This window comes from Tamandua tetradactyla, chromosome 21 (genome assembly GCF_023851605.1).
Source record: "Tamandua tetradactyla isolate mTamTet1 chromosome 21, mTamTet1.pri, whole genome shotgun sequence".
Classification (NCBI taxonomy): Eukaryota; Metazoa; Chordata; class Mammalia; order Pilosa; family Myrmecophagidae; genus Tamandua; species Tamandua tetradactyla.
Window position 1 is genome coordinate 38,348,886 of NC_135347.1, and position 23,067 is coordinate 38,371,952.

The 23,067-nt window shown below is 37.1% G+C and overlaps 1 long non-coding RNA gene across 3 annotated transcripts in view; it reads right to left on the reverse strand.

The window, feature by feature from the left end:
- Nucleotides 1-21,583: 21,583 nt before the first annotated feature.
- Nucleotides 21,584-23,067, reverse strand: part of LOC143665340 (uncharacterized) — an 80,064-nt gene continuing 78,580 nt past the window's right edge. For all 3 annotated transcript variants that reach the window (XR_013166889.1, XR_013166891.1, XR_013166890.1), the window contains one exon: nucleotides 21,584-21,647. This is a non-coding gene — a long non-coding RNA (uncharacterized LOC143665340). The remainder of the gene's footprint in view (nucleotides 21,648-23,067) is intronic.

The window sequence follows — 23,067 nt, forward strand, 5'->3', positions numbered from 1 at the left end:
TCCTTCTATGTCTATTATCCTTTGCTTATAAATTCCCTTCAGCCATATTCATTTAAGGCCTACCCTCTTTCAGTTTGGGCACACTTTAACTAATACCATCCTCAAAGATCCTATTTAAGAATAGATTCACACCCAAAGGACCATGGGCTGAGACTCGAAATGCATTTTGTGGGGGACATGATTCAATCTCCAACAGCAGGCCAATGTGTGATAATAACTGCATATAAGTGGAGGGACAGAGAGGTAGAGGAACCACTGAAATTAACTTAGGATCTAAGCAAATGAGAATGTTTTATTTTAGGATGTTAAATTTAAACCCTTTTGAAACTGCAAAGATAATATTGGAGGCTGTGCAAGCTCACAGAAACGAAATTAGAGTACACGATAAAGGCAAGGGAGAAGGGGAGAGAGGGAGTTAGCGAATGATGAGTGTAGGGTTTCTGCTTGGGGAGATGGAAGAGTTTCAGTAATGGAAGGTGATGAGGGCACCACAACATTTTAAATATGAGACTTGCACTGAATTGTAGGCTTGGGAGTGGTTGTGATGGAGAAAAAGGGTGAGTAACGAAAGAGACAATGATATTTCAATGCAGTACGTAATTCTGGACCGGATCCATAGAGGGAAGAGTAAAGGCCCAATGGGATATTATGAAAAAAAAAAAAAAGGAATCAAGACTGCAAGCTTAATATTAATGTTAAATTTCTTGAGCTTGAAAATTGCACTTAAGGTGGATATGCAAGTGAATATTCTTGTTCTTCGGAAATGTACGTGGCAGTATCAAGTGTTCAAGGAGCACAACCTACATTTAAGTGTTTGGGAAATGGATTTAGATAGACAAATAGACAGACAGACAGATAGATAGATAGGTGGACTGATTGCTAGACTGATGGATAAATAAATAGAATAATATGGCAAATGTGGTAAAAACTTTTAATTGGTGGATCTGAGTATCTGGGAGGACAGTGATATGTTGGAGTTCTTTGAAAGTATTTCAAACTAAAAAGTTTAAAATAAAACAAAAAAAAGCATTATCCAAGATTACTCTCGTGTTGATAATGATGAAAAGAGTATATGGCATGGAGAATAAATTTTTCTGAGACTTGCTTGTGCTTTAAATGCTCATGGGGTACCTTTTATTATCAGCAGGTACCTGAGTGTAGATATATTTTGATATGCAGAAAGATCTAAAGAACTGTGAAATCTGAGTTCAATGTAAAGAAAGGCAACAATTCTAACGTAATGTGACTGAGCATTTAGTCACCATTATGTTCATAGATCACAGTTTGCTATTTCATCCCCAAAGCAAGAATTTAGGCCCACAGTATCCAGCACATGTCTGATAAAATGTTTCCTATAAATGAATGAAATCAACTACCAGTGTGTGCAAAAAATAGAAAAAGTAAAAAAAAAAAAAGAAAGAAAGAAAGAACACAGAAGAAATATCACATGGCTTAATCTAAAGCTAGATAGAAATGAATGAAAATATTTATGGGTGCATTCCTTATAACAAAGCAATTAGGATAATCACACTAGGCCACAGCCCTTTTTATGTCAGTAGTCTTAACAGAAAAGCTTGATTGTTTTTAAATAAGTAAATTGGAAATTAAAATAATAACTTTCAAAAGTATAAAAGCAATACATATTTCCATGTAGATTACATTAATTGTAAAATAATATAAAGAAAAGCATAATAAGAGAAACAACATTTGCAAAAGCCAGGTTGAGTAACCATTAATTTTTCTTGTTTTTTTTTCCCCAATCTTTTTTTACAAGTATGTGCACATATATTTAGTTCAAAATAAGATAATACTATATAAGGAGTATTGCATTTTTTATCATGAGTTTTCCACACATTTCCCAAAATCTTTTCATATTCTTTCAGAAGGCAATTTTAATGACTGAGTATGTGTGTAGCATACTTCTTTATTCACTTCCCCATTGATGGATATTTAGATAGTTTTTCAATTTCTCTATTAAAGAAAAATCTATATTAGAGAATATATATAATATGTATATATATACATACGCACATACACATGTATATTTTGTGAATTTCGTATTCCTTCCTTAGAAGTAGAAAAGTACATAAATAATTAAAATTCTTTTGATACATAATTCCAAATTGTTCATCAAAAATGGAGACCAAAATACGATTTCATGGCTTCTCTCTCTCTCTCTTTTATCACTCTTCCTCTCTCTTCCCCTTTCCTCCCTTCTCTCTCTAACAAAAGAGCAGTGACTAAGGATACTAGGATGGTGAAACATGGGAAGAGGAGCTGTCTGCAAAGTTTTAGGGTTATTAGACCCCGGAGTTCCTTAGTGGAGGGACAAAGGCTTTATGTCTCTCAGCTGTGGCTTAAACACCACAGGGAGACGACAAACCCATATAGGAAAGTGTTGGCTTTGGTGTAGATGTATGGCTCTTGCTTTGAAGAGTGTCTTGAAACTGGGACAAGGAAGAGCCTGAAGAGGTGGTAGATGGTGGACCCTACAATCTGATCCATTTCCTGCACTTTAGACCAGACTTCATCGTGATACTGTGGTGTGCTACCCTGTCAGCTTCTGGAACAGTCATCACTCAGTTCACTTCTCCTTAGATGTCTCCACCTCCTCCCATATCCTTTTACATAATAACCTTGGTTTACCCTGGAAACTTAAAGAAGCAAGAACTAATAAAGTTCCTCTTGTGCCTCATCATATGCCTGCTGACAGGACATCTCTTATGTTGAGAGATCATTGAGGACTCAGGCCTGAGAGGAGCACGGCCCCTTCTGTGTTTTTCTTTACTTTTTCCATGCGGCAGCTCCTGTTTTCCACTCCCTGTGTTTACAGGAAGAGGCAGGTGTAGTCTGGACTTGGGTCTGGCTTCAATCCCTACTTTACAGATGTTTTACAGAGGTCCCGTCATGGACTGGGGGGAAGCTGGAGTAAAAGTTAAAGATTCATGTCGCCCTCCAGCAGGTACCACCTTGGTTCTCTGGGCACAAAAGTTTCAATTAATATTTTTGCCTACTCATTGAAGTTTAACTTTTTCATTTATTAGCTGTTTGTGCTTATTTAAGTATGAGTCCTCACTTCACATCCTTATGTATTTTTCCATAAAAAGTATTAGGTATTGGGTTAAAAGTACTCTTTACATATTAAGAATGTTACTTAATTTGTATGCTAAACATGAATAAGTATGAAAAGCAAAGCACCTGCTTTCATAAAGCTCATTTTAGTATTCAGGAATGGACATGAAATAAGCAAACAAGGAACCAAAATAATATCATACATGTAACGATAAGGGTGGTGGGACACAGAAGTATACCACTCTAGTTAAAGGGGTCCTAGTATGATAAGGTTCTCCAGTTCATCAAATCTTTGTTGATATGTACATTTACACAGACACAATCACACACACGATCCTATGTATTACTTTATATTTTTCCTTATTCTAACATTTATTATAAATAAATCCTATGCATTTATTAAATTTCTTCCTTCATATTTTATATTTTTGCTGTTATTGTGGTTGGGGCCTCTTTTCTTTTGCAGTATATTTCCCAGCTGGTTATTGTTGGCAACAGTTTTAATTATGATATTTGAAATTTGAGTTATGGTGCCAGAGTTCGCATCAGGGTGTGCCAATTACCACGCGGTGGTGCTCACAACTCCCTGTGGTTCACCCCTCCAGATTCTGTTTTCCTAACATCCTAAGATCACACCCAGTGTGGAAGTGTCAGCATTAAAGAGCTTAATGATAATGAGAAAGCTTTAGCTTTACCAAATTTGTTTATGTCCATTGATTAGTTTGCTTCTTACAATTATACTATGAAACCTACTATTCATCAAATAGCATAGTTTCTGTCTTTGACATCTATTCAAATTTAAGTAACTTTAAAATGGTATTCATACTCCAGAAACCCAGTCTGTATCATCCAAGCTGTATTGTAGATCTTGAACTTATTTTCTTAAAGACTTTTTCTTTAATAGATTTCGAACTTATTTTCTTACAGAGTTTTTACTTACAGATGAATAAGTTGATTCATCATGAATGGATAATGTTGAAAAAGACCCATAAGCCGTCTCTACTTCTTCACTTCACACTTGACCGGGGAGATGTAAAGGACTTAGTAAGGTTGTTTCAGTGACTGTGACAATCTCCAGGAACAATCTATGCACTCTGTGTATTTCCATACCACAAATTACCATATGGGTGCCCTGACATTAGCCTAGGGAAAACTTAAGAGTCAAGGAAAAACTACCTCATATGATTCTCCTAAAAGTTTGTGTATGGTTTGCAGGTAAAGTTTTGAGATTTGTCCCTCCCTCCCCACTGCATTCAAAATAGTGATTATGATGCACTATTGTTCCTTGATATGATTCGTTTGTTTTTCCTATTTAACTTGAAGACTTTGAGTGTTTGGTGTTTTGGGGTCAAGTTTCTATGCTATTATATTTTTTTCACAGGCTAAACTGAGAAAAAAATTAAGCATGACACAAGAGAGAGTGAATATTGATGCTGTGAGTTCTTTTCTTCCCAATCACCAGAGATCTGACTCTAGGGTGGGAATAAATGCCTGTCAAATAAATAACCAGTCAAAACCATCATCAAGCGTCCCCTATATAAAATCATGTCCTTCTGTAAGTTTCCACATCATTTCATATTTGGCTTTATTGTACTCAGTACCATGATTTAAAATTATTTATTTATCTGACTTCTGTTCATTCAATTATAACTCCAAAAGGCTAAGAAACTTGTCATTTATATATGTATGTATAAAATGTCTTCAACCCTCTGCACAGGACAAATCTTGTGGTAATTGCTTATTGAATGCACCAATAATTCATTGAATAACCCTTTTATTTTGCTCTCACATTCAGTCTGAACATGATCAACATCAAACTCTGCCAAGTGCTTTTATAAACTATTTTAATTCTACATCAAGTTACTAAACTTTAAACAATTTTTTTCTTAAAAAAATAAAGTGGTGTTTCCACTATGCCTTTTCAATTTACAGAGTAAATTCATGTTTAGTTTGATGAGTAAGTATATTTAGACATTTATCTGGCAAACTTGAATAAAATTCCTCTGTGATGATAGAGCAGTGTACTGATTTTAACGTTATAATATTGCATGTGGAATTTACTCTGACAGCTTCTAGCAGCAGCAATAGCTAACACTTACATAGAATTTACTGTGTGCCAGGCTAGTAGCTAACTTTAAAGTATGTGATACTAACTACTTGCCAGGCACTATTCTAAGGAATTTATACGTATTAATTTGTTTAATTATCTCAATAGTGCTTTGAGGTTGGTAGTATTTTCCCATTTTGCATAAAGGAAAACTGAGGTAGGAGTGGTTAATAAAGCACCCATGCTTGTGCCCCCTGGTAAATGGCAGAGGTAGCATGCAAAACTAGGTCATCTGGCTCCACAGTTGTGATCCTGACCACGATGTCAAAAGCTATTCAAAGACTGCTATTTTAGACCTCATTTAGTGCATGATTCTGAAGTTGAAAAATATAAAATGGTAAAGATTGAATTACAGAAATGTGAGCTGCCCTTAATTCAACAACACCATTAGGCTGAGAGAATTTTATCGAGGACAATAAACTTATGCTTACATTTTAAACAAATGTTTGAAGATGAAAAAGTGGCACGTATAGTGTGTGTGTGGCACTCTGCAATGACCAAAACTAATCCAAAATTTCTGTGCAAACAACACTGTCAGCTCTGTGGTGTTCTCTTCTATAGAAATGGGGGTTTTCGGCCAATATTATTTAATTGGTGCTAGTTAAGGAAGATTGTCCACCTGAGTTTTCACTTCTTTTCACATCCTCAAATCTCCCTTAGTCTTGGCCAAGAAAGAAAGTGTATCCGACATGCCAGCCCCATCTTTTGTGCCTTCCAGCTTTTCCCCTGCCATCTGCCTAACAACATTGCCACCTCTCACCAAATATCCACACCCTCCAGCTTTCAGTCAACTTCAGTGGCAAAGCCATCCCTTCAAAGTTGTTTCCATCCCTGATATCTGGTTAGAAAACATGGCATTTAAAGATATTTTAACAAACAAACCAGAGCATAAAAATAGTTTGCCACATTATCATAGGGATGATAAAGAATGAAGTAAAGTAAGATTGTTTGAAAGGGTGAGGGGGAGAATCTCGTACCCTACCAGCTGGGTTCATCGCTGCCTGAAATTCACTGGAGATTCACCTCGATTCTGGTATTGCATAAAGGGCCATGTTGTTACTTTTGAAGAGATAACATCAAATACTACATGATGGGCATTATTTAATATGAATTGATGCCAGTTTGGAAGGAGTTTTTTTTTTTTATTCTTGTGTGATTATACCCCTTGGCATATGCCTCATGCATATCATCTCATTTAATCCTCACTAATCACACATTTAAGTAGGTGTTGTCATCCTTTTCTCTTTTTTTTTGTACAGACAGAAAACCAAAAGGGTTAAATAATTTCTTCCAAATCTTAGAGTCAGTGAGTGGCAGAGGTAGGATTTAATATTAGGCTATTTTGACTTCAAATTGTGGACTTCTCCTGTAATACCATGATGCAAAAGAGAAAAAAAAAAAAGAAGGGTGGAATGAGATTTAAGAAGGAGCTAAAGAAGTAACAGTATAGTAGGAATACCTAGAGAGGGCAGATCTGGATGAGAGATCTATGAGGATCTATAAGGATTCATGAGGCTAGCATAAAATCTAAGGGAGTCTGTTAACGAAAGCACATAGAACAAAAAGGTTCTAAGGATGTCAAGGACTTTTTCTCCTTTGTGATATTTCTGAAGATCCCAGTTTACATGAGGCCACAGAGTGTAAGGTGAATTAGGTTTAAGTAAATCCAAGCCTTTGAAAGTTTGTTTACCACATTCAGCTTCATGCCGTTCCAAATGATGTATTTTTAAGAGGTATTGTTTAAAAGTTATTGTTTACTATCAGATAAGAGGTAGTGAGGAGAGTTCAGAGAGAGACAGAGAAGAAATCATTGTGATAGATTATTAGAGAGTTTGAATCCACAAGACTTGGCACCTATTTGAAAGTAAGAAAAGAGGGTGAGGTTGCACTCTGAGAGGCTCAGTGTTGTGAATCCATATGATACAAAAAGTTATGGGGTTCAGTGTGAGATGCTTGCAGGGTGTGGGTGGAGATGATCAAAAAGAAGTTTGAGAAAACTGATGATATAGGTGATGGTCAGCAACTCAGAAACTGCAGTAAAGTCATGCTACTCCAAGAAGAAAGAATATGGAGAAATTAGGTAAGGGAGCCAAGAATAGAAACCTTGAACATTTCTGTTTAGGGAGTAGGATAAGGAATAACAGCCCACAGAGGAGCCCTAGATGGAGCAATTTGAGATGGAATCATCATGAATGGCCCTGGATGAGAGCTGTGATGAAAAAGATGCTGCAGAACAGTTAAAAAAGATGAGGACAGAAGAAAAAAAACTTAGTTTTGGGGGATGATATTTCACCCCTGAGAGAGTGATTCACAAGATCGATGGATCAAATGGCGAAATAAAAAGTCAGGAAATGGAGGCTCTTCTGAGAATGGTCTTTTGAGAAATCTAGCAGTAAAGGAACACATAGGTAGGGGGGTGGTGTGATGTGAACATACACATTATCATGTTTCCAGTCTTAGGGAAAGAATCCAGTCAATATATATATAGAAAAGCTATGGAAGAGAAAGGGAGAATGTAAGTGATTACTGGGATAAACTCCCAGAAGGCGTGGAAAGGAATGGAATGAGGCCACGAATGAATGAGGGCTGGATGGGAGGGGAGGCGGAAAAGATAGATGAAGAAGCTGGTGGGGTTTTGAGGGAAAGAGGAGAGATATTGAGGAAGATATCCTTGTCTTGATCTGATTAAGTAGAAGGTGAGGTCATATGTAAATAATAATAGGTGTCCTTAGGGCTTGGTTCATACGCAAATGAAACAACTTAATCCAATTGAAGACAATTAGAGATGCATTAAAGCATTGGTTAATAACAAGGAGCCATCGGTTACTACTGAGTTTATGGTGGAACCAGTTCTATTGGTTTAAAGCTTTTTCTGGCATAATTCAGCAATGTAGGAGCAGAGAAAGTGGCCTGAGACATTTCCCTGGGTTAGGAAATTGACATGCCCCTTGCTTCTTCCTCCTAAACTTTTTCTTGTTATCTTAAAAAAATTCAGCACCTCTTTTCTTTATCATAATTATCTTATCTTCTTATGCCAACAGATTCATATCTGCTTCTGTGATTTTAAGAACTCAATCATAATCTTTCCCTCCTTCTTACATCTTGACATCATCTTCTGATTTCCTTCTCATTTCACAGTCCTTTGACATCTCTAGGTCTGTCTTCACTCCACTCAAGCTATCTATAAACACACGTCACATAGTCATCAGTTTTCATAGCTGCTTCTCCACCATGATCTTGAACTATGGTTTCAGATTTAAGAATCACACTCAGGTAGTACAAATATATTTTAATATGAAGTTATGATGTGAGATTTAAAGTTGGCATCACATATTTTAAGGTGAAAAATAATAATTATGTTGAAAGATTGATCCTCCTAGATCCAACAATTTAAGACTTTTTTTTCTGAATAACAATATATAAGTAAGTTGATTAGTGAATGAAAGTGAATGCAAGATAAAGATTGTAAGAAGATGGTGTCCTCCCACCATCTTGAAAACAATTATTTAACAGGCAGGAACTGTCTGAAACACCTATTTTGAAACTCCAGAGGCCAGAAGTACACTGTATTGCATTCAGGGAGGATAGAAAGGAGACTGATAAATTATGGTAGAGAGTGGTAAATTGCTCTTGTCAAGCAGTGGCTACTCATGCCCACTCCTCACTTTTGGTGCAGGTTCCATGGGGGCCAGCCCTGGCTAGCTCACTAATGACAGAAAGAGACATAAAGTTCCTATTTCAAAGAGGAGGTACACCTGATCACTGATCATGGCTTTTGATTACTCACTTTGTATCTCTGGAGGACAAGCTCTCGAGGCAGCTATTGTTTCAACACATCTTCGACAAAGGTGGCAGCAGCCACAATTTTAACCATCTATAGTCAGGGATTTTGGGGGAGGTGGAGACTTAAAGATGGTGTGCTTCCTCAGGACTGCAGGGAGAAAGCTAGCTTAAAGTCTGTATTTTTTGGGCAGGCCAAGAAAGCTCAGCTTTAAGGAGCTGTTGGAGCCTGCAGTAATCCCCTCGCAAAGATGCTTTGCAGCCTGACTGCACCCCCTTTGTAGTTCCTTGGGTCTGTTTTGGCTGGGAAAGACTGACTTGGGAAAGTCCTCTTTGGTCTATTTCATCGTTTCAGAATTTACCTCTAAGCAAAAGCAGCGTGAGACAATGAAAGAAGTGTAAAAAACAATAGAAGCAGTCAGTCTGGCAAAGGTCTGCCTACAGCTTCATACACCTGGAAGACAGAGGTCTACCCCTGGGAATCAGGGGTGACAACCAAATCCCTGTAAACAGGGGAACTCCAAATAACTAGCAAGCAAAAGCCCAGGACACGACAGGCCCAGAAAGACATGGAAGATCCTGCTTACTGCATTGCCCTTGGGATGACCTACCTGGTAGGAACACTGAGGCATGAGAAAGTCTCTGTCTTATGACCAGCTGCTTTCAAAATCAAGAGATAAATCCCAGAGGAAACATTTTAAAATATTACAATGTATAGTACACAGCAAGAGTGCAAGACAAACAAAGAAATAGGAAATGATGGTTCATCCAAAGGAAAAGGAAAAACATCCAGAAAACACCATAAAAGAACACAAGAATGTGGACATATCAAACAAAGCCTTTAAAAAATGATTTTAAAAGTTCTCCAGGAAATGAAGGAAAATACAGAGCAAGAATTAAAGGATAGCAGGAAAACATGAATGAAAAATATGAGAGGCTAAGCAAAAAGATAGAAAATTTAAAAAGGCAGCAAACTACTGGAGTTGAAGACCAGAATTAATGTAATGAAAAATTCTCAAGTGGGTTTTTGAGAGAAAATTAGAGCTGGTGAAAGAAAGATTCAGTAAACTTGAAGACAAAAACTTGAAATGAGTCAGACTGAGGATCATAAGGAAAGAAGAATTATTAAAAACAAAAATAGTCCAAGATGCCTCTGGGACAAACCCACAGGGCAAAGTCCATTAGATTTCAAAGTCTGATAATCATTTATCTTCGGGGTTTTAGAAAGCAGCTGTCCCACCCTTTCCAAGGGCCTACAGAGAGGCCTGCCTCTCTCTGAATGCAACCTTGGGGGACATTGGGGACACCACCTTTTTCTTGGCTCCACCCTTTCCAAGGATCAAGAACTCTGACATCTCCAGGGCACACACTCAACCCCTCCATGTGGTGGCAGCCAGGCTCTCCCCAAACCCCAAGGAATATGCTCCACCCTCTCCAAGGCCTGAGGTGGCATGACTCTTCCACTGCAACAAGGTAGAAGGCCCATCCTCTGCTTTTGGGGCAAACTCACCCTCTCCAGGCTTGGGTGGGTCTGCTCTCCTGGCCCGAGGTTCTTAACTCTAGACCTCATCCTCCATGGTTTTGCCTCTGAAGTTATTTTTCCTCCAATGTGTCCCTTTTCTGACCCCCCCCCCCCCATTCCAGACTGGCAATGGTTCTGTTTATACAGGTCCAATAGCACTCTCATTGGTGTTTTATGCAATAGCCTTGGACTATGCCCATCAGACATAAGAGAGTTTCCACAAATCCTTCCTGGATAACTCCATGTCCAATCCTGGCTTCCTATGAAATGGCTGACTGGTTTCACATTTGTCCAAGACCTCATTTGGGGCACTATTGTCTGGGGTCTCCCTTCCTGGAAGGTCAGAATTCTCCAGAACATCATCTTCTGGTTTCTTTGTACCCAAGAGTTCAATTTTCAGCTTATCTCTTTCTTGTTGCATTTCACTATAACCTTCAAGGAGAAACCAGGTTGCACTTTCCACATTTAATTTGGAGATCTCGTCTGCTAAATATTCAAGTTCATGGTTTTTAAAATCAGCCTTCCAGCCAAAACCACTAGTCAATTTTGCCAGATTATCTGCTATTTTAAAACAAGGACCACCTTCCTTCCAGTTTACAATAATGCATGCCTTATTTCTGTCTAGAGCTTCATCACAGGTAGCGTTAGAGTCCACATTTCTACCAACAGTCTCTTCAAAGCATTCTAGGCCTTCTCTATTAAGCTCCTCACAACTCCTCCAAAATCTTCCCCTTATCCATTTAAAAAGCCATTCCAACATGTTTGGTATTTGCAAACCACAGCAGCACCCCACTCTTGGTACCAAAATGTGTTCTAGTTTGGTAGCTGCCAGAATGCAATAAACCAGAAATGGAATAGCTTTTAAAAAGGGGAATTTAATCAGTTGCTAGTTCACAGTTCTAAGGTTGAGAAAATGTCCCAATTGAAATAACTCTATAGAAATATCCAATCTAAGGCATCCAGGGAAAGATACCTTGGTTTAAGAAGGCTGATGAAGTTCAGGGTTTCTCTCGCAAGTGGAAGGGCACATGGTGAGCACAGTCAGAGTTTCTCTCTCATCTGGAAAGGCACATGGTGAACAAGGTCAGGGTTCCTCTCTCATCTGGAAGAGCACACTCCATCAGCTGCTAACTTCTCCTGGCTTCCTGTTTCATGAAGCTCCCCAGGAGGCATTTTCCTTCATCTCCAAAGGTTGCTGGCTGATGGACTTCACTTCTTGTGGCTATGTCATTCTTCTCTGCTCTCTCTGAATTGCTCTCAGAATCTCCCTCATTCTCCAAAATGTTTCCTTTTTTATAGGACTCCAGAAACTAATCAAGACCCATCCAAATGGGTGATGACATGCCTCAACCTAATCCATCTTAACAACCACTCTTGATTAAATCATATCTCCAGAGAAATGATCTAATTACAGTTTCAAACATACAATACAGAATAGGGATTAGAAGGAATGGCTGCCTTTACAGAATGGGATTAGGATTAAAACATGGCTTTTCTAGGGTACATACATCATTTCAAAGCAGCACAACTACAGACCAATATCTCTTATGATTATAGATGCAAAACTCCTCAACAAAATACTAGCAAACAAAATCCCACAGCATATTGAAAGAATTATACACGATGATTAAGTGGGACTTAGTCATGGTGCATAAGGGTAGTTCAACATATGAAAATCAATAAATGTAATTAACCACATTAACACAATATAAGTGAAAACATACAAGATAATCTCAATTGATGCAGAAAAGGCAATTAACAAAATGTGGCACATCTTCTTGACAAAAATGCTTAGAACCCTAGGAATAGAAGGAAATTTCCTCAGCATAATAAAGAGATTATATGAAAAGCTCACTGCTAACATTTTACTTAATTGTGAAAGACAGAAAACCTCCCCGCTAAGATCAGGAAAAAAACAAAGATGTCCAGCATCACTTTTGTTATTCAATATTGTACTTGAAATCATTGCCAGAGAAATTAGGCAAGAAAAGGAAATTAGAGGGATCCAGATTGGAAAGGAAGAATGAAAACTTTGCCTATTTGCAGATGATATGGTCCTAATATGGAAAATCCTAAAAAAAAAAAGCCACAACAAAACTCCTAAAGCTAATAAATGAATTCAGCAAAGTGGCAGAGTACAAGTTTAAAATCCCCAAATCATAGTGTTTCTATACACAAGCAATGAATATTTGGAAGAAGAAATCATGAAAAATATTTCACTCACAATATCAACTAAAAGAATCAAGTATCTTAGAAAAAAATATAACCAAGGATCTGAAGGACTTGTACACAGAAAACTTGCTAAAGGAAATTGAAGAAGACCAAAACAAATGGAAGCACATTCCATGCTCATGGATTGGAAGCCTAAGTATCATTGAGGTGTCAAGTCTACCCAAAGAAATGTATAGTTTCAATACAATACCAATAAAAATTCCAACAAAACCTTCTTCAGAGAATTGGAAAACCAATCATCAAATATATGGAAGGCTAAGGGTCTCTGAATAGGTAACGCCATGTTGAAAAAGAAGAATGAAGTCAGATAATTCACACCACCTATCTTAAAACTTATAAACCACAGTAATCAAAACAGCACAGTACTGGTACAAGGACAGATCTATGGACCAATGGAATCAAATAGAGAGCTCAGAAATCAACCTTTACATTTATTGGACAAGGAGGTGAAGACCACTCATTTAGGAAAGAAGAGTCATTTCAACAAATGGTGCTGTGAATACTGGGTCTCCATTAAAAAAAAAAGAGAGAAGAAGGAGGGTCCTTACCTAAAACTATATAAAAATCAACTCAAAAATGTATCAAAGTTCTAAATATAAGAGCTAGAACTATCAAACTCCCAGAACAAAATGTAGGGAAGCATTTCCAAGACTTTGTATTAAGGGAATGGGTTCTTAGACTTTATACCCAATGCACAGTAACAAAAGAAAGATAATTTGGACCTCATCAAAATTAAAAAACTTTTGTACCTCAAAGGACTTTATCATGAATTAAAATAACAACTTACACAATGGGCAAAAATATTTGGAAATCACATATTTGATAAAAGATTAATAGCCAGATTATATAAAGAAATCCTTCAGTGTAACCACAATTAGACAAACGACCCAACTTTATTAATTTGTTAAAGCTGCTGGAATGTACTATACCTGAAATGGAATGGCTTTTAAAAAGGGAATTTATTAAGTTGCAGGTTTACAGTTTAAGGTCAATAAATGTCCAAACTAAGGTATCCAGTGAAGGATACTTTGACTCAAGAAAGGCTGATGTGTCTAGAACACCTCTGTCAGCTGGGAAGGCACATGGCTGGTGTCTGCTGGAATCCTGGAATCTTTGGCTTCTGGATTCAAACAGCTTCCTGGTGGAGCATTTTCTACATGCATCTCCAAATATCTAGGCTACATATTGGCTCTGTCAGCTCTGTCAGCTCTCCAAGCATCTAAACTTCTTCCAAAATGTTTCCCCTTTTAAAGGACTCCAGTAAACTAATCAATACCCACCTTGAATAGGCAGAGCCACATCTCCATCTAATCAAAGGCCAAATCCATAATTGGTTGTACCACATCTCCATGGAAGTAATATAATCAAAAGTTCACACCCACAATCTAGTGGGTCATTCTCCATGAAAACGACAATGCAATCAAAGGTTCCCACCCTACCACCCCTAAACAATAGGCCTGGTCCCACAAGATTGGATAAAGATTAAATAATGGCCTTTCTGTGGTACATAGTAGTTTTAAACCAGCACACCAACTTTAAAATGGATAAAAGACTTGAATAGATATATATTCACAGAAGATATACAAATGGCCAGAAAGCACATGAAAAGATGGTCAACATCATTAACTATCAGGGAACTGCAAATAGATGTGATAGCATTTCACATCCTTTAGAATAGCTGCTATTGATAAAGTAGAAATTAGCAAGTATTGCAGAACATGTGAAGAAATAGGAACACTCATTCATTGCTGATGTAGAAATGTAGAATGATTTACCCACTCTGGAAGACAGTTTTGGGATTCTTTGTAGGCTCAGTATAGAACTCCCATATAACCCAGCAATCCCTCTTGTAGATATACCCAAAAGAATTGAAAGCAGGGACTTCAACAGATATTTGCACACTGATGTTCCTAGTGGCATTATACAAATGCCAAAAGAGAGAATGAACCCAAGGGTCCATCAACCAATGAATCGATGTTATTCAGTCTTAAGTAGGAATGAATTCCTCTTCATGCAACAACATGGATGAACCTTGAAAACATGTTGAGTGAAATAAGACAGGCACAGAAGGACAAATATTGTATGATCTCACTGATTTGAAACAATTCAAATAAGCAAATTCATAGAGTCAGGAGGTTACTAGGGGATGCAGTGGGGATAGAGAATGGGAATTTAAGGCTTAAAATGTGCAGGGTTCCTATTTAAAATGGTGGGAATGTTTTGGTAATTGATGGTGGAAGCGGTAGCACAACATTTTGAACACAATTAACAGCACATTGTGAACACAGTTTGTTTATGATTAAAAGGAGGAATGTTAGATTGTATATATGGTAACAGAACAAAATTTAATAAAAAATCCATGGAACACTACAGAGACAGTGAACCCTAAGTTAAGCATGGACTACAACTAATCGCTCAATTATGAAACTGTGCTATCATAAATTGTAACTAATGTTCCACACCAATGCAAGGTATTGGTGTATTGAAATCCTGTGTGTTATGCATGATTGTTCTGTAAATCCACAATTTCTCTAATTAAAAGCATATATTTTTTTCAAAAGTGAATGAATCTCCTTAAAATAAATGGCCCCTTGGGTTTTAGTTTGAAGTCTACATTATCCATTATAATATTGGTCACCATTTGGTGGGTATTTTCACTTGTCTAGAAGTTCAGTGCACATTATGCCAATTCCTCACCATTATTTTGCTTGACAGAAACATTGAGACTCAGAGATGCCCCAATATTATTTACCTAATTAATACCAGAATCATTATTTGAGCCTTGATCTGATTCCAAAACTTAGCATTTTACCCCTATATCTGTCGTCCATGTAACACTATATATACTACTTTGTTTATTCAGAAGACAGTGGAAATATTTCTAAAATTTTACTGACCTTTAGGCACTTGAAGTAGATAAATATTAAATGGGGTTGAAGTGCTACTTTTACCAAAAATGCAGGCGGTGTATTATACACTTGGAAATCCAAGTCCATAGCCTACAACCCACAGGATTTTTGGAATTTAAGCCAAAAATTCGCCAAGTCTCAGTTTCTTCATCTGTAAAATCGGAAAACATTCGTATCATAGATTTTTCATAAGATAGTTGAAACCATTATTCAAAGCTTAGTACCTCTGGAATTATAGTAACTACTTAATATGTACCAGGTATTAATATTATCTTTATTCTTGTGTCACTCACTTCAATATTTTTTCCAGAAGGTTTTACAATATTTCTGAACAGTAGTCAACGTCACTGGTCCTCAAAATACCCCACTTATTTAGCAAGCAAAGACAACTATGATTAAATTCGTCTAAAAAATTACAATTATTTTATTGGTGCTTCTGTTATCACTAGGGGAAGCTATTTCTCTGTTAGTACAGATATTATCTTTCCTTATTTTAAAAATATTGTCCCCACTCTCTCTTCTAATTCCCATGTGGTAAAAAACAAAACAAAACAAAACAAAACAAAACAAAACAAACAAACAAACAGAGATTCTGACATTCTGATATTAAAATCACAGAAAGCCGATTCCCAGCCTGGATATTTCCTCAGTGCTCTGGTTTGCAGAGGTGTCCTTGGGGGAGTGGTTGTTTCAGCACACACACATGGCCCACCCCAGTGCTTTCCGCAGTGTCTCCCCACCGCCTCATACCGAGTCCCTTGGTGCTTCTCGCTTAGGAGCTGGCCTGCCTGAAGTTGGCAGCTGATGCTTTCAGCAGCACTGGTTTTCACGACGTGGTTGTTAGGGGCTTCATTTGCTAATACCTGATGAAGTATCGCCAACATTAAGCTTCTTGATAATGCACTTTGCTAATCTAAGGGCTGCAGAACTTTTGGGAGTAGGGTGCATAGTAATGAGTAAGTTTGGTTCCACACCACCTGTCTGTGACAAGGGGCTAGGGAGTTGAGACTTCCCTGAGATACACTCTGCACAGAAAAAGAAGAAGGAAAGAAATACTCCTCTCAAAGCAGATTTCCTTCTGCTTCAGTGACAGTTTACCCCCAAGGGTGTCACAGCCTGGCAATTTTCTGCAATGAGTATTTTGCTTGTCTCATTTTATCTGCAGATTAAAACGAACACCTTAACTAAAGAATATAGTTTCTCATGAAAGTTAAAACCAGTGTAAAGTAATAAGTGGGGGGGGTTTCACCAAAATTTTTCAAGTTTTATGAGTCTAAACAGCTTCTAGATCAGTGGTTCTCAAAAAAAAACATTCATCAGATCACTTGGGGAACTTCATAAGTCACAAATTCGTGCCTTACCTCCAGAGATTCTGACCCAGTAGGCCTGACATGGTGTCCAGGAGTTTGTGTTGTAATATGTTCTCTAGTCAGTTTTGATGCAGGGGATCTTAGGAAAGTACTGTAAACCTAGAGTGTACAGAGTCTTGGATTTTAATTCTTAACCATCATCTTGATTCTGCCATAGTCAGACAAAAAGATCCATATGAAAACTCTCTCGAGTTCCTATTCATCTTTCCATGTATGGATTCTCTTTCATGTTTCCATCTCTTAACTCATTTAGTGTTCACATATGAAGTTACTGGAGGTTTTGCATTTGACTTCCAGATCCACTGTTCACCATCTCCAAGCTGCCATGTATCTAGGAGGCCAGCTCCTGGGGACAAGCTCAGCCCGTCTCACTGTGTTCAGAAGGCAAGTGGCACATGTATCTGTCTAGTTGGACCTAGAACTCAGGTCTTTTGATAAGCAATCCGATTGTTCCTACTGCAGCATACTCTGTGGAAATTCTGCACGCTTACTCAGATATGACAGACCATTTAAAATTAAAATATGGTCCAAAACCTGTGGATAAAAGCTAAAAACATCAAGGCAAAGCCAGACACTGAGTCTATATCTCATATTAAGATCTTGAAGTATATCCCAATTTCAGAGTTATTGTTGTTAACTTAATCTCTGGAGGTCTGATTTAATCTAGACATACTCTGCATAGTTCTCAATTTCCCTATAAAGGCATTTCCTAAAGTCTTAAGAAATGCTTTTAGGAAACAGTTCAGTTACCACCAACCCTCCCCTTTTACAGTACTAGGAGAAAATGGAACTGTTTGAATTGGCATTACAGATCAAAATGTACTCAGTTAAGCAGAATGGTTCCTACCTTGGCGAGGCATATTCTCGGCATAGGTCTTTGGGGGGCAAAACTATCCCCCAACATTAGACTGATTCATTTAGGACATTAGAGAAATGTCCTCTTTCCAAATTACATATATGAGATGTTTTTGTTTCTTGGCTGCTAAAACAAATATGAGGCAATTGGCTGGCTAACAACAGGCGTTGGTTGACTCAGCAGTTTCAGAGGCTAGAAGCTTGATTCCTCCCGGGGTGGGTATCTTCTGGCTGGCCAACAGTCTTTGCAGTTCCTTCCCTTTTCTGTCCCATGGCAATGCACATGGCAGCATTCTCTGCTTTCTCTTCTGGATTTCATTGACTCCCAGCTTCTGGCTGTTCCCCATGGTTTCTCTTTCTCTGTGCAATTTCCTTTGCTTATCAGGATTTCAGCTATATGGATTGAGGCCCACCTTTAATCAGTTTGGGCACACCTTAACTAAAAACATTTTCAAAGATCTTATCTACAAATGGGTTTATACCCAGAGGACCAGGAGTTGGGAACTGAATATTCTTTTTATGGGGGTTCATGAGCCAATCCCCAACATGAGATAGCCTTCAAATGAGCTGCATTATGAGTTTGAGAAATCATGGTTTTATTTTTTTAAAGTCTTTTTGTCCTCTGGCAACCTACAAAGGCAAAGAGGAAAAAAAAAATTTTTTTTTCAGTTAATTTTAGCGATGTTACCCTTACTCTGTCATTCTAGTAATTTAAGGCCCCAAATAAGTTCATGTTTCCTACTAAAGATGTTGTTTTTACGTCTTAAATTATCAGATTAATTATCTTAAGCCTATAAGTATAGTCATAGGGTGTGAGAAAGTTGCAGAGCTTCCTATATCCACCCAGGCTGAGAAAGTAGTTGTTATTGTTTTTGAAAATTTATGGGAGAGAACGATATCCTATTTCAGGGATACATTTCTTAAGACATAAGAGCCTATAAAATTCTGGCAGAAGTGTTTACTCTGTGTTTGTGCAATTCTGACCAGGCCTGAGCACATCTGCCAGGATTGTGGATGATGCCATTCATTTTTCTAGGATGGAGGGTCATCTCCCCATTTATTTATGCTCCATTTCATTTAGTTTGCTTGGTGGGCATGGTGCCACTCTGACTTTTAACCCTAATGGAGACAGCACACACGTTGACTGGGGACCTCTAGGGAAAAGCGAGCTCTAATGACAATTTGAGTGTAAAATCTGGTCTCTGCAAGAAAGGTCATCACATCTGCTTAGACCCTGGAGTCAGGCTTAGAGCCTTGTCTGCCTTCAAATAAAGAAGCGTTTTCCTGTGTCTTAGGCTGCTTTAGTTTGAGGTACAAGGAGCACAGGACAGAACAGGGGAACTGAGTGATGTCTGTGTGTGTTTGACTGCTCTGCATCCTAAGAGAAGACTTTGGAGAAACCCAATCAATACTACAAGCATGTCCTGTACAGCGGCAATGCTGTTTTCATTCTGTTACAATAATGAATTGAAGTCTCCCAACAGCAGGTATAATAAGCACTACTCAACCCTTGATATTCAATCACCTTTAACTGGTAATATCTATCTAAAATTCACTGTTAACTGTGGTTTTACAATACCCCATTGGCAACCTTTTATGGCTCTCTCTGCACAAAAATGCAAAAACATCAAAAATGTCTCTCAGCGCCACATTTTCAGTGCTTCCCTATATTTGCTAAAATGTTTTCCATTTTTTATTTAAAGTCCAGTGGAAGGCATTCAGACATTGTGCACAAAATGAAGAGGTTTTGCCTTCAGTTTGAAATTATTTTTGCCATTACTGTTAGCCTCGAGTTCATATCTTCATCATTTCTGGTTGTGGAGTGATTTTGTGTTATCTAGATCCCCTAAAGCAAGCTAATCTTTCACAAATAACAATGAAAAGTTACCAATTTTTCTATAAACCTCACTTGCTTTTTTTTGAGTATCTGATTACTTTTTATTTATCTAAAACGTTTTTTTTTGCTTAGAATGAGAAACCCAGTAACAAGTACAGTTTATGACCAGTAGAAATGAGCGAGGTTTCCACCTTGTTTTATTATTGTTAATAAGAAATTAGGGGCTTATGGAAAATACTGGTAAATTACACCTCCTGGAGAGTACACAGGTTTAGAATTCACAGTGTGACTATGAATAACTGCATTTCAACATATTTCTTTCATTTGGATTTCAATTTAATTTAAATACCAGGAATCTATTGTTTTTGTTGCAACACTTGAACATAAATGTGTGAGCAATCCAAGCTGAGTTACAAGGTGATGTCAGATTATATTAAGCTAGATTTAAAGATTTGATCTTTTAAGGGTTGCTTCATGTAAACGGAATAAATTTGACCAAAATCAACACCTGAACAGGCAAACTAGTGAACCATGTGAGAACTTTGGGTTTATTGACCAGATTTGGTTATTAATTATTTTATTTTTAGTTCCAATTTGTCCCATAGACTTTGCAGATACTGTCAGGGGGTTCTTTGAGAAAGTCAGTAAATTATGTAAAATACAAAGCAAGGCAACAACAACACAAGCCCAAATTGGTTACCAATACAGAACAAACATGTTTTGTTACATTATGAAGAACTAGCAAAAGTACAATCTGCTTTCATCCAAATATCAGAAAAAAGTCAAAATATTTAAGAAAGAAAAGAATGGAAGCCATTCTTGTGATATCATTTGAAAATTTCAGTATTCCTGGAAATACTAATATATGCATAGATTAAAGTGCAATCTTATTTCTACATATATTTGATTTTGTGGATAAAATCAAACATAATAGGCTTTAAATTTCTTTATGTCTTGAATTAAAAAATAGGCAAACTTCTACTTCCAAACAAACAAAAATCTAAAAAGATCCATCAAAGCAAGAGTAGTAAAACTAAACACAGCTTTTATAATAAAAATAGTGTCAAATTCAATTTCCCTTTCTACTACCAAGTAATTCTGAAATGTTTTGAAGTGGCACCAGGCTGCAGAGTAATACAATCTGCAAAATATCATCAATATTTTCTAACATGTGGTAATGATTTTCCTCACACTTAAAAGTGGCCCCAATTCTAACAATAAGCCCGGTTGCTTTGAAAAAACATTAACTTTGACAGGTTTGCTAGCTATTTTTTATTATGTTTTATGAGAGATCACTAATTTCTTATGATACTTCAGATATTAATTTTGGGAGGGTGGTAGTGATCACCACAAATTCTTTTTGCCAAGGCAAGCGATGAAGACACTATATTAATTAATACTCTAATGAGTGAGGTTCCTTATATTTAAGATTTTTATACTTTTAACAATAACTAATTCCAAAATTTTGGAACCATATAATCTATTTTTAAGAGACATATAATTTTAAAAAGCTGTCTTGTTCACATGATGTCTAGAATGTGAAATGTTGACTTCAGCCTAAAGAAAATAGACTCAAAATTATGAACAAAGATGATACTGGTAAAGCATGAAATGTATCTCTAAAATTATAAAGGAATCTTAGTTCTATTAAAACTTGGAAATGCATTACCAATTTATGTCAAAATATTGTGAAAATACATGAACCAGTACAATGACATTTGTAGTAATGCACTAAAAGGATTTGGGGCAAATAAAAAAAAACAGGTCCAGTAATTGGACGAGATTTTGTATTTAGTTATAATAGGAGCACTAAATAATATATATTTTATACGATTAGCTAAGAACTGGAAACATAAGAAATTTTGTTTTGAAATGACAAATATTTATCTTTTTGACATGCCTTCGTTCACGACATGAAGTAAAATTCATTGAAGTTCAGCCACTGTAGAAAAATGCTTCATAGCTAGAACACAGAAATGATTTAATAAGTTCTATGAAAAGTCAATTTGCATGAGATCAGCACCTAGCCTATAACGGGTGGTAATGGATTGTTGGCTTGATTTTATACCACTTGACATCAGATTACAGTACACTGAATAAATGTTAACCTATAATCCCTTTAGTAAAAGCGAGCATTGTTTGTCTTCCCTTGTAGAGACCACATTGATTTTCTTTTATTGGATGCTCAACCACTGCACCTTAGATTGATTACTTTGAATTAAATGTGCAGAGAACATTTTTATTATTCTAAAACAGCAATCTTAACGTGAAGGAGATGCATTCCCTCCCCTTCCCTCCATACTAAAGAATGTATACTCAGCCATTTCATTTAGATTTCTTTGGTTTTCCCATTTTGTTCCAGGGCTGCTGTGATGCTGACCCCTACTCTGCCCCTCTGACCCTTGACCCAGATGCATCTGACCAGTCAAGGCTCTGGGGGTGGCAAATTAATAGAAGCCCTGCTTGTTAATTGCATAAAAGAAAAGCCAAAGAATTCATCACCTCAGTCATGGCCATTGCTTCCCTTTGACCCCCTTCTCCCACAAGGCTTTTGCTGGTGGTCACATCTGTGGTTTCCCTATAGCCTACATATTTGCCATATAATTATTCAGCATCAAGCCTTATTAATCAAATCGATGCTGTGCTTTAAATGGAAATTGCAGGATTAATACAACCACTCATTTCATCCTGAAAATCTTGATGGCTTTAGCACATGGAATCCAATTGGAATATAAAAGAAGGGATGTAGAAGCCTGATTGAATTAGGGGAGGCATGGTGCACATTAAATTACATATGCCAGCAGGGTTCTGTGCTTTCATAGTAAAATACTGCTTTGGAGTCCATACGTCATACGCCTCTTGTGATTTTCTGTTCTTCACCAGTACTCTCAAGACAAGCAAGTACATAATAGGTTCCTATATTTGAAAAATACCCAATATGTCTCCAATAGAAAATAAATTCCCAAGATCATCTCATTGAATGTAATAGATGATCACAGAAAGACAGAGATGAAACTGTATTTGCTTTATTTGGTGCTAGATATATCTTCATGTGATGGGAGAAGATAGGTAAACCTATAAAATAAACTTTCAATAAACCTTTTTTCCAACTACCTTCACATAGTGGTTAATCAATCAACATTGATTGAATTAATGAAGAAAAGGCATTTTATACAGGCCTGGGCAAACTCACCATGCTTATTTTATTATTTTTATTACAGAAAGCATTATTTGAGGCTGAAACTTGGAAACCAGAATCACAAGCTAGACCATTATTGACATCTACTCCAAAGATGTTAGCAAGGCTCGATAGCTTATTTTGGGGGGTTAACCCTGACCTAGTACAAGATTAGCATTAGCACATCAATAACCTAAGGAAATAG